Raw genomic sequence first — 12,058 nt, forward strand, 5'->3', positions numbered from 1 at the left:
GTTTGGCCAATATGGTAGAGAGCAAGCTACATAACCAGACACCTGGAGAGGAGACTCCATCCACAAACGGGTCAATAACACTCCAGACCCAACTACAGAGGCAGGAAGAAGGCAGCAGTGATGGAGTGAGCATGAGTGAGTGAAAGAGTGAAAGATGAGTATGTGGATGTGTGGGGTATGTGTGTGTGTGTGGGAGTGAGGCACAATTAGATACTGCAGGACCTTCGGGGGAAGGCTGTCCAGGCATGCCTAACCAGGCAGGCTCTGCTACCATTGCAAACAGTCCCAGAGTGGCCGGCTCTTCCCTTTTGAAGGGGCAAGATGCTATGACTGGCAGCCCAGCCTCACCTCCACCCAGGATGTCCCCAGACAACACCCAGGACTCTACAGCCAACCCCTCAAGGGTCCTGTTACTGCAGATATGGTCCCATGGTCACCGAGACTCCAGCCACCCTGGACGCAGGCTCCTGTGAGTTCCAAGGCATGCTCCCCTCAGGCTGGCCCAATGCTTTAGCCCAGGGCATTCCAACTACATGAGCAGCAGCCCACCCCCATCCGAGGAGCAGCAGCCCTATGAGCAGCACACCGAAGTCCAAGGAGTAGCAGCCTCATGCAGCCTGAACCCATCTGAGGAGCAGCAGCTCATCAAGCAGCCCACCCTCATCCAAGGAGCAGCAGCCATGCGAGTGGCCCACCCATGTCCAAGGAGCAGCAGCCCTGCACACCCTGCCCCTGTCCAAGGAGCAGCAGCTGTGTGAGCAGCCCACCCAAGTCTGAGGAGCAGCAGCTGTGTGAGCAGCCAGCCCCTGGCGGGTCAGAGGAGCCACCACTGCTGCAAGCAGTGCCCATCAGAGGAGCCATCGCCAACAGAGGAGCAGCTGTTGCCACAACCGCCCAAGAGCAGACACCACCCGAGGAGCCGTTGCCACCTGAGAAGTAGCCCCTGCACAACTCGACACCTAGGTCCTTAGGTGAGAGCAAAAATCAGGAGACAAAGAATCCTCCAAAGGAAAGAAAAGGACAAATTGCCAGAAAAGCAGCTAAGTGAAACAGAGGCATGCAATATGTCAGAAAAATAATTCAGAATAAGGGTCATACAGTTCATAAACTGGGTGGATGAAAAAATCAACAACTTATGTAAGAATCAAGAAGAAATAAAGAGTGATATAGCTGCAATAGAAACACACCATGGAAAGTGTCAACATTAGACCAGGAGAAGCAGAGGACTGAACTAGTGAATTAGAAGACAGGGAAGCAAAACACACCCAAACTGAACTCCAATTGGAGGGAAAAAAAATAAAAGACAGGAGGAGAGCCTAAGGGAGCTTTGGGACAACATGAAACAAAGCAAAATACGAATAATAGGGGTGCCAGAATGACACAGAGAGGAACAAAGATTAGAAAACCTATTTGAATAAATAATATCAGAAAACTTCCCTGATGTGGGGAAGAAAAAAGCCACAAAAGCACAGAGAGTCTTAAACAAGATGAACCCAAAAAGTCCCATACCAAGACATGTCATAATTACAATGGCAAATGTTCAGGACAAAGAGAGAATTTTAAAGGCTTCAAGAGAGAGACAGAAAGTTATGTAAAAGGGATCCGCCCCCCCCCCCCCCCGGCTTGGTGTTGATTCTAAACCCATCCACAGCAGACGCACCAGTGCTTGAGGTTCTTGCTGGTGTGAAATGACTGAGTACAAACTGGTGGTGGTTGGAGCGAGTGGTGTTGGGAAAAGCATGCTCACAATCCAGCTAATCCAGAACCACTTTGTATATGATCCCACCATAGAGGATTCTTACCCAAAACAGGTGACTATAGATGGTGAAACCTGTCTATTGGATATACTGGATATGGCTGGACAAGGGGAGTACAGTGCCATGAGGAACCAATACATGAGGACAGGGGAAGGTGCTAGTAGGAAACAATTGTGATTTACCAACAAGGACAGTTGACACAAAACAAGCCCATGAACTGGCCAAGAGTTATGGGATTCCATTCATTGAAACCTCAGCCAAGACCAGAGAGGGTGTTGAAGATTCCTTTTACACACTGGTAAGAGAAATACGTCAGTACTGAATGAAAGAACTCAACAGCAGTGATGATGGGACTCAAGGTTGCATGGGGTTGCCTTGTGTAGTGATGTAACAAGATACTTTTAAAGTTCTAGCATCAGAAAAGAGCCACTGTCCAGCTGCACTGACACCCTGGTACTGACTTCCCTGGAGGAGAAACAAGTATTCCTGTTGCTGTCTTCAGTCTTACAGATAAGCTCCTGCTACTTCCCGACTCTCCATAGATCAATACAATGTTCTCTATCTGAGAAGTTCTCAGAATAACTACTTCCTCACTTGGTTGTCTGACTAGAGAAATGAACCTCTTGTTACTCCCCAATATTTTTCCACTCTGGGTTCTCCCCAAACAACTCCACCACCCCATGTTTTTCATCTGAAAAACAATTCATGCTCTGAAACAAAGAACAAAACTGTAGACATGAGATTCTCTAGAAAACAATGTCTTGAGCTCTAATGTAGCATCTGCTGGTGAGTCTCTCTCTTTTTTTTTTTTTACTGTTGAACTTCGAACTATATTGGTTTGGGGGGGGGAATGTCATGAATTACTGTTTTACTGACAATATAGTTAATGTTGGTGTTTGGTTTGTTTATAATGTTATTAGAGGCCCGGTGCATGAAATTCGTGCACTCAGAGGAGGGTTCCTCAGCTCGGCCTGTGCCCTCTTGTCATTCTGCTGTAATGGTCGCTTAGGTTTTTATTATATAGATTGGCTATACTCTATAAACTGGCATCTACTCTGTATTTGTAAATACAAAGATGAATACAGACTTTGGAGTCTCTCCTACTCTTCTTGACTTTCATGCAATTAAATCTTTCACAATGAAGAGCCTTTTTCCTAGAAGTGGTTTGTATACTTCGGTGGAGTGGATGTTTCAAAAACCATTACACGTGAAAATGAATGTCTGAGTTATGTCTGTGACCTGTCTGCCTTTGAGGGAAAGATGTGTCGATATGGTAGCAGATGCCATTTTTTACCTACATAAAGTTGACTTTGACCTGTTTTTAGATTCTCACAAGAGAAAGATGAAACTGGAAACAATTGCCTGTATATTTCACTTATTTTTTACCTGTGCTCCATTTTTTTTGTAGGTTACTAACTATGAAATGTATGTAATTTGTTTCTTCTAGCTTACTGATAATCTGATGTTCAATGAATTTCCATTTGTATTTAAATTTGGGTTATATCAGAAAGCTCTACATTTACAGGTATGCAAAATTGTAAACATTTGATGCTGTTTTATTTAATATTGTGATCAATAATTTTCAAGCCTCAGACATAATATATCTTGTATCTTAGTGATGTATATAATTGCCCTCAGTCACCGTTTCACCCCACTCTCCATCCCTCACCCACAGCAACTGCAGTTTGATTCATTATTTCAGTTGAGTAAAGCATGGTGTTAAATGGACCAGTGTTACTGCTTCAAAACTTGAACCAAGCCCGTTAGCATCACAGAGGGAGCAACTGTTTTACGTTTGCTCATTGCACCAGTTACCCTGGCTGGTAGTTTTGCCAAACGTATGCTGTTATCCTGCAAGGAAAGAAAAGGTCAGTTCACACAAGTCCTTTATCGTGATGAAAAAGAATTGGTACCCTGAGGAGGGTCAGCTTAGCAGTCTTCATAAAGAAAGTGTCTAGACTATATTTTTAGCCAGCTGGAAACTAAATGAAGCCAACATTTTTGTCATTGCATCTTTTAGAATGAGGGTACCTCTGATCAAAATGTTTTAAAATTTTCTTTACTCATAATGTTCTTTGAGGAGTTTAAGATGAGGTGTTGATGAGTTAGTCTGCATAGGAGCTAAAAGAAGCTGAGTGTGTTCAGAGCAAGAAGCCGTTGAATTGAAATTGCTGTTAAGAAAGGAATGAAAACCATAATGAATTGTTAATTTTGAGGATTTGGGAAACATGGCTTTTCCATTTACAAATAATATCCTGGTAATTCTAATGAAAAATAGACTTAGGTAACTTGTGATAAAAGCCTACTTCCAAAATGGCCACTTTCTGCTCTGGTCTTTTAATATGTAAATACTTACTGAGGTCCTCTATCTTCTAATATGAATTTTCATTTATTAAGCAAAGTCCACATTCTTGAAATGAATTCAGAAGAGAGGAAGAACTCTATACTGTGTCCAGACTTTAATGAACTCAGAGAGCCATGCTCCTTAGTGTTCATTCTGAGTTTTCACAGTGCTGTTGACACCTGGTAGCAGGAACTTGCTGCTGCTTTGTTTCTGCTGCTTTTGGAGAATTGCTCTGTCATTTTTCTTTTTCTAATATATGTTTATTGATTTCAGAGAGGAAAGGAGAGGGAGAGAGAGCTAGAAACATCAATGATGAGAGAATCATCAATTGGCTGCCACCTGTATAACCCATACTTGGGATAGGGCCCACAACACCGGGCATGTGCCTTGACTGGGAATTGAACTGTGACTTTTTGGTTCATAGGTCAAGGCTCAACCACTGAACAACACGGCCAGACAGGCACTTTTTCATTTTTCTTGAGGCTCGATTGAGGCTTGTCACCTCAGTTGCCCTCATTTGTCCTTGTCATCCTCTTCCTCCTCTTGTGTAATGTTACTGACAGTATGATTCTTTTTCTAATGTCAAATTAGGGGGAAAGATAACTGATTTGGGGCTCTTGTGCCCATAGTCCTTGTATGTACTTTATCATTCTCTCAAGTATGTTGTAAGCACAGATATATCTAAATGGGACCAAAATTCAGACTTGAAAATGTTTTTTAATAGCTTCTAAGAAGGTACATTTAGGTATGAATTTTGGCATAATAGAGTGACAAAGTTACAGTTAAGTGCCGAAAAGTTTCAGTAAGTGTGGTATAAACATATTAGAGTATGTTTGTAATTGCTGAAAACGATTCTAATTTACCTCAACATCTGAAAGTTTCTCTCCCCAAGTTAAGTGCCTGGCCAGCTGCTGTAAATTACACATTACTTTTTTTTTTTTAAAAAGTTGCAAGTTCAAGAGTGTGAAAATATGATGTTCTGTCTAAAGGCTACCACGTCTAAACTGTTAAGTGCTGTATTTGTTCCAAAATCTTACTATCAAATGTTACTTGGTAATACAGTATCATGCTAGTTACAATTTTCACTTTAGGAGTGTAATGGATAAAATTGTTCTCAATATGTATTTTAGTGGGCCCCGTGTTTAGTCTGTACATCATCACTTAAACTGCCATGAAATTTTGTCTTGAAGTAAAAAATAGAGAAACGCATTAAAGAGATATTTTGGGTTTTTTTTTTCCCCATTCCAAAATTGGTGAGCATAACCATATTTTGCTTTACATTTACAGTCATGAACTCTTAAGCTGGCAGCTACAACAAAGAACCAAAAAATGGTGTGTTCTGCTTCTTGTAATTCATCAGGTTACAAGAAACAGGATTATTAATTAGGGGAAATATTTTATTTGGGGTGTTTTCATAAACAAGGGACTGTAAGTTTTTACATTGTTTTACATCTTTGCTGTTTCTTTACGCAGTCCAGTGTGCCACAATTATTTGAAGGTGTTCCCTATGAGAATTGTTTGAAAAATGTTCTTGTAATATAAAAGTAGTTGTAGATATATTTCAAACATAACTGGTGATTTTTAAAAGCCTTAGTACTGACCTAAGAAGCAATTGTATGACTTCTACTCTGGAGGGAAGGGATCTCAATGGACATTGTGTGACTTTTATATTTCTGTGCCATCAAATATAGGTCAAATGATTGATTGTGCAATTCTGTTGTTTAAACAGCAACTACTGGCCTCCATACACCTAAATGAAAGGGCTGATATTTTAAGTTGCCTTTTTATTGTAAAATAATCAATCTAATTTTTTAAATTTTGGTTGAATGTTTTCTTTTCAAATGTTTAAAAAATAAAAACTGGAAGTTAAAAAAAGTTACATAAAAGGGATCTCCCATTAGATTATCAAATGATTTCTCAATAGAAACACAACACGCCAGAAAGGAATGGAAGGAAATTTATAAAGTGATGCAAAGCAAGGGACACAATCCAAGAATACTCTATCCAGCAAGGCTATAATTCAAAATTGAAGGGGAAACAAGGAGCTACATAGACAAAAAAAGGCTAAGGGAGTTTATCACTACCAAGCCAGTGATGCAAGAAATGCTAAAGGGAATGCTGTAAAAAGAAGAAATAAAAAGGTAAGAAGGAACACATGCTCAAAAATAAAAATGGCTACAAAAAAGTACCTTTCAATAATAACCTTAAGAGTAAATGGACTAAATGCTCCAATCAAAGGAAATCAAGTGGCTCAATTGATAAAAAAAAAATGACCCATATATATGCTCTCTACAAGAGTCCTACCTCAAAACAAGGGACTCACACAGACTGAAAGTGAAGGGATGGAAAAATATCTTTCCGGCAAATAGAAATGAAAAAAAAAAAAAGTTGGGTTAGCAATACTTATATCAGACAAAATAGACCTCAAAGTGAAGGCCATAACAAGAGATAAGGAAGGCCACTTCATAATACTAAAGGGATCAATACAACAAGAGGATATAACCCTGGTAAACATATATGCACCCAATACAGGAGCACCAAATACATTTAAAAAATGCTTGGACAATATCAAGGGAGAGATTGAAAACAATAAAATCATAGTAGGGAACTTTAATACTCCGCTGATATCACTGGATAAATCCCCTAGATAAAAAAATCAGCAAAGAAACAGTAATGCTAAATGACTCACAAGATCAGATGGACTTAATTGACATCTTCAGAACATTTCACCCCAAAGCCATGGAATATACACTCTTCTCAAGTGCACATGGGGCATTTTCAAAGATAGACTACATGTTGGATCATAGGAAAAGTCTCTCCAAATTCAAGAAGATTGAAATCATATCAAGCAACTTCTCAGACCACAATGGCATAATATTAGAAATCGACTACAATAAAAACAATAAAAAAATTCAAAAACTTGGAGGATAAATAGCATGCTATTAAACAATGATTGAGTTACCAAAGAGATCAAAGAAGAAAATAAAACATTCTGGAAATGAATGGCATTGAAAAAATGACAATACAAAATCTATGGGTCATAGTGAAAGCAGTCCTGAGAGGGAAGTTTATAGCTCTACAGGCCTACCTTAAAAAACAAGAAAAAATTGTAATAATTTATCTAACTCAACAACTTAAATAATTAGAAAGAGAGCAACAAAAAAAGCCCAGAGTGAGCAGAAGGAAGGAAATAATAAATTTCAGAGCAAACTTAAATGACATAGAGAATAAAAAAGCAATACAAAAGATCAATGAAACCAAGAGCTGGTTCTTTGAAAGGATAAACAAGATGGATGAACCTCTAGCCAGGCTCAACAAGAAACAAAAGAGAGAGGACCCAAATAAACAAAATCAGAATTGAAAGAGGTGAAATATCAACAGACCCCACAGAAATATAAAGGATTGTTAAAAAATATTATGAGCAATTATATTCCAAAATACTAGACAACCTAGAGAAAATGAACATATTCTTAGAAAAATACAACCTTCCAAAGCTCAATCAGGAAGAATCTAAAAATATAAATAGGCTGATAACTATGGAGAAAATTGAAGCAGTCATCAAAAAGCTTCCAGCAAACAAAAGCACAAGGCCAGAAGACTTCACAGGGGAGTTTTACCAAACAGTAAAAGAAGAACTAAAACCTATCCTCCTCAGACTATTCCAAAAAAATAAAGAGGAAGGCAAACTTCCAAGCTCGTTATATGAAGCCAGCATACCTTAATTCCACAACCAGATAAAGACAACACAAAAAAGAGAAAACTATAGGCCAATATCCTTGATGAACATAGATGCTAAAATGCTCACCAAATTTTAGCAAATAAGATCCAGCATTAAATTAGAAAGGTCATACACCATGACCAAGTAGGATTTATTCCAGGGATGCAAGGATGGCACAATATCTACAAATCAATAAACGTGATACATCACATAAACAAATTGAGAGATAAAAATCACATAGTCATATAAATTGATGCAGAAAAAGGATTTGACAAAATCCAACACCCTTTCTTGATAAAAACCCTCAGCAAAATGAGAATAGAGGGATCATACCTCAACATAATAAAAGCCTTATATGACAAACCTACAGCCAACATCATACTCAATGGGCAAATCTAAAACCATTTAACCTAAGAACAGGAACGAGATAAGGATGTCCACTTTCACCACTCCTGTTCGACATAGTACTGGAAGTGCTAGCCATAGCAATTAGCAAGAAGAAGAAAAAAGTATTATCCAAATTGGGAAAAAAGACATAAAACTGTCATTATTTGCAGATGACATAATACTATACAAGAAAACCCTAAATACTCCATCAAAAAGTTATTAGACTTAATAAATGAATTCAGCAATGTAGCAGGATAAAAAATTAACGCAAAGAAATCTACGGCATTTTTTGTACAACAATAGTGAACTTACAGAAATAGATTTAAAAAACAATCCCATTTACCATCACACCAAAAAAAAAAAAAATTAAGATAACTAGGAATAAACTTACTAAGGAAGTAAAAGACCTGCTCTTGGAAAACTACAGGACAAAAAAAAAAAAAAAAAAAAGAGAGATAGAGGAAGACATAAACAGATGGAAGAACATACCATGTTCATGGATTGTAGAATCAACATCATTAAAATGTCCATATTACCCAAAGCAATCTATAGATTCAATGCACTCCCCATTAAAATACAAATGGCATATTTCACAGACCTAGAACAAACTCTCAAACATTCATCTGCAATAAAAAAAGATGTCAAATAGCTGCAGTAATCCTTAGAAAGAAGAACAAAGTAGAAGGGATCTCAATACCAGATACCAAGCTGTATTACAAAGCCACTCTTATCAAAACTGCCTGGTACTGGCACAAAAACAGACATATAGACAAATGGAATACAATAGAGACCCCAGAAATTGACCAAAGCACTATGCTCAATTAATATTTGACCATGGAGGCAGGAACATACAATGGAGTCAAGACAGTCTCTTCAGAAATGGTGTTTGGAAAATTGGACAGATACATGCAAAAATATGAAACTAGACCACCAACTTACACCGTACACAAAAATAAACTCAAAATGGATAAAGGACTTAAACGTAAGATGGGAAACCGTAAAAATATTAGAGGAATCCACAGGCAGCAAAATCTCAGACATATGCCAAAGCAATGTCTTCACTGATACAACTCTAAGGGCAATGGAAACTAAAGAGAAAATAAACAAATGGTTCTACATCAAAATAAAAAGCTTCTGCACAGCAAAAGAAACCATAAACAGAACAACAAGAAAGCTCACTGTATTGGAGAACATATTTGCCAATGTTGTCACTGATAAGGGTTTAATCTCCAATATTTACAGGGAACTCATATAACTTAACAAAAGGAAGATAAACAACCCAATCAAAAAAGGGCAATGGACCTTATAAATATATATATATATATATATATATATATATATATATATATATATATATATATTAGGCTTTTATTATGTAGGATTATTGCTTTAATTCAGGCCTCTATTCTCTCTCTAATAGTGAAATGGTTAACCTCTAACCAGTTCCTTTCCTCCGTCTTGGCACATGGACTCCATTCTCCATACAACGTGTTGTTTATCTACCTAAAATACAAATCTAGGTAGTTACAGTAATTTTATCCAAAAAAAAAATTGTCATGGTTCCCATCTCTCCAGGATAACATCCAAAATGCTTAATAGTGCTCTGCCACCTACCTCTTCTCTCCTGTGATGCCTCCCTTCAGTCTAAGATCACTGTATTGTTTACGTATTTTTCATGCACATGTTATGTAGCTTACCTCTGAGCTTTTCCTTATGTTGGTCCCTTGGTCTAAAATGCCCTGGCCCATCTTCTACTTGCTACTTATTCCTATCCTTGGACTCAGATCAAGTAAGAATCCTTCAAGAAGCTTTGCATTTGGAAATTTTATGCTATAATCTTGATAGCTTTTAAATTTTACTTTTTTGCACTAAAATGTGACTGCTTTAGGTTCATTATATGTTACGCAATTTTACCATGAGATGAACTACCAATAAAAATTTTAGTTAACACTTTAGTAACAGCTTTTTTGTCCAGTACAATTGATTTTTCTAGAGTATTTGCTTATTTTGATTGGCCAATTTAAATTAGTCTGAAAACTTGACTACTATTTTACTGTCAAATTTAATACTCTAACAACCATCTTGTTTTACCCTGTAATTATTAGTGGAGAGGATTATTTGCCTTCTTGAGTAAGCCCTGAGCATTCCTGGTGCTAGGCTGGATTTAGATATCCTAGACCCCAGTTCCCTGGATCATGGGTGCAAGACATCTCCATCAAGTCTTGTTGCAGTGAGAGGGCATCTGCTGTTGGCCAAGTCTCTGTTATCTGGGTCCCGATTTGAGCAGGGCATGTGAAGCTGAGCAGCCATGGGGGCAGGAGATCTCCTTCAGCAGGGGTGAGGGTTCAGGCCCCTGCAAACTTGGGGGGGTGAAGGTCTGTGCCCCACCTCTGTTGATCCCCAAGTTCTCTCCTGATGGCCCCTGTGCGACTGTGCCTGTCTTAGGTTGTTCCTTCCCTGAGGAATCTTACCCGTAGAGATGGAAGACACTGACGATGCCTTGCCATACTAGCAGTCAGCAGATATGCGTCACTGCAGATTGCCCAGGACCAAACCAGAAAGGGTCGGACCTGCTTTGCCACCATTTGTCCACCATCCAGAACTGAAATATCATTGCTGTTATGAACACATTAACAACTGTTGGACATAGAAACCGGGACTCAAAAGAACTCTTGGCCCAGAAAGAAACTCACTACAGACTGATTCATTTGCCTCTCAGCATAACCATTATTGCTTGTCTCATCTTCAGTTCCTATAAGTGTATTCCTAGTATCACATGAGCTCACTCATCTAGGGGAAAAGATGAAAAACATAGACTGAAGAACAAGAACAGCATTGATCAGACTGTCAGACCTCAGAGGGAAAGTAGGGGAGGGTGGGGACAAGGGAGATAGATCAACCAAAGGACTTGTGTGCTTGCATATGAGCCTAACCAATGATCACGGACAACAGGGGGAGGGGGGCTTGCGTGGGGGGGATTGGGAAGGGAACGGGGGGAGGGGGTTGATGACAAATATGTGATACCTTAATCAATAAAGTAATTTTAAAAAAAACAACAACAACAACAAGCTCCTTTCATCTCATGGCTCCACCTTCCCTTGAAGTTCTCTCCATTCAACTGGAAGATGAGGAAAGGTGATGAAGGATTGCATATGGAAGCTTTTTATGAACCTGCTTGGAAGTAGCACTCTTTTATAATTTTTTAAATAAATCTTTATTGTTCAGATTAAAAAAAAAAAAAAGCTTTGCAGACAGTCCCCACACCAGTGCGTGTTAGGATTTTCTCCATTCATGTACCCATTGGATACTATTACCACCTTTAAATAGATATATTTTGAAAGAGGACATAAGGAAGGCCAAGAGACATATGAAAATATGCTCAAAGTCAGTAATGATCCGAGAGATGCAAATCAAAAAACAATGTGGTACCATTCTCATACCTGTCAGAATGGCTGTCATCAACAAACGAACAAATGACAAGTGCTTGTGAGGGTGCAGAGAAAAAGGAACTCTCATGCATTGCTGGTGGGAATACAGACTGGTGCAGCAACTGTGGTGAATAGTATGGAGATTCCTCAAAAAACTAAAAATGGAACTCCCATTTGACCCAGTGATCCCACTTCTAGGAATATATCTGAAGAAACTAGAAACACCAATCAGAAAGGATATATGCACGCCTATGTTCATAGCAGCACAGTTTACCATAGCTAAAATTTGGAAACAGCCTAATTTCCCATCAGCAGATGAGTGGATTAAAAAACTGTGGTACATCTCTACAATGGAGTACTATACTGCTATAAAAAAGGAGTTCTTAACATTTGCAACAGCATCAATGGAACTGGAGAGCATTTT

The 12,058-nt window shown here is 38.7% G+C and overlaps 1 pseudogene; it reads left to right on the forward strand.

Moving 5' to 3' along the window:
* The first annotated feature begins 1,688 nt into the window (after positions 1–1,688).
* LOC114229039 (GTPase NRas-like) lies at positions 1,689–2,249 on the forward strand (annotated as a pseudogene).
* The last annotated feature ends 9,809 nt before the right edge of the window (positions 2,250–12,058 follow it).

Source organism: Eptesicus fuscus, chromosome 1 (assembly GCF_027574615.1).
Source record: "Eptesicus fuscus isolate TK198812 chromosome 1, DD_ASM_mEF_20220401, whole genome shotgun sequence".
NCBI lineage: Eukaryota > Metazoa > Chordata > Mammalia > Chiroptera > Vespertilionidae > Eptesicus > Eptesicus fuscus.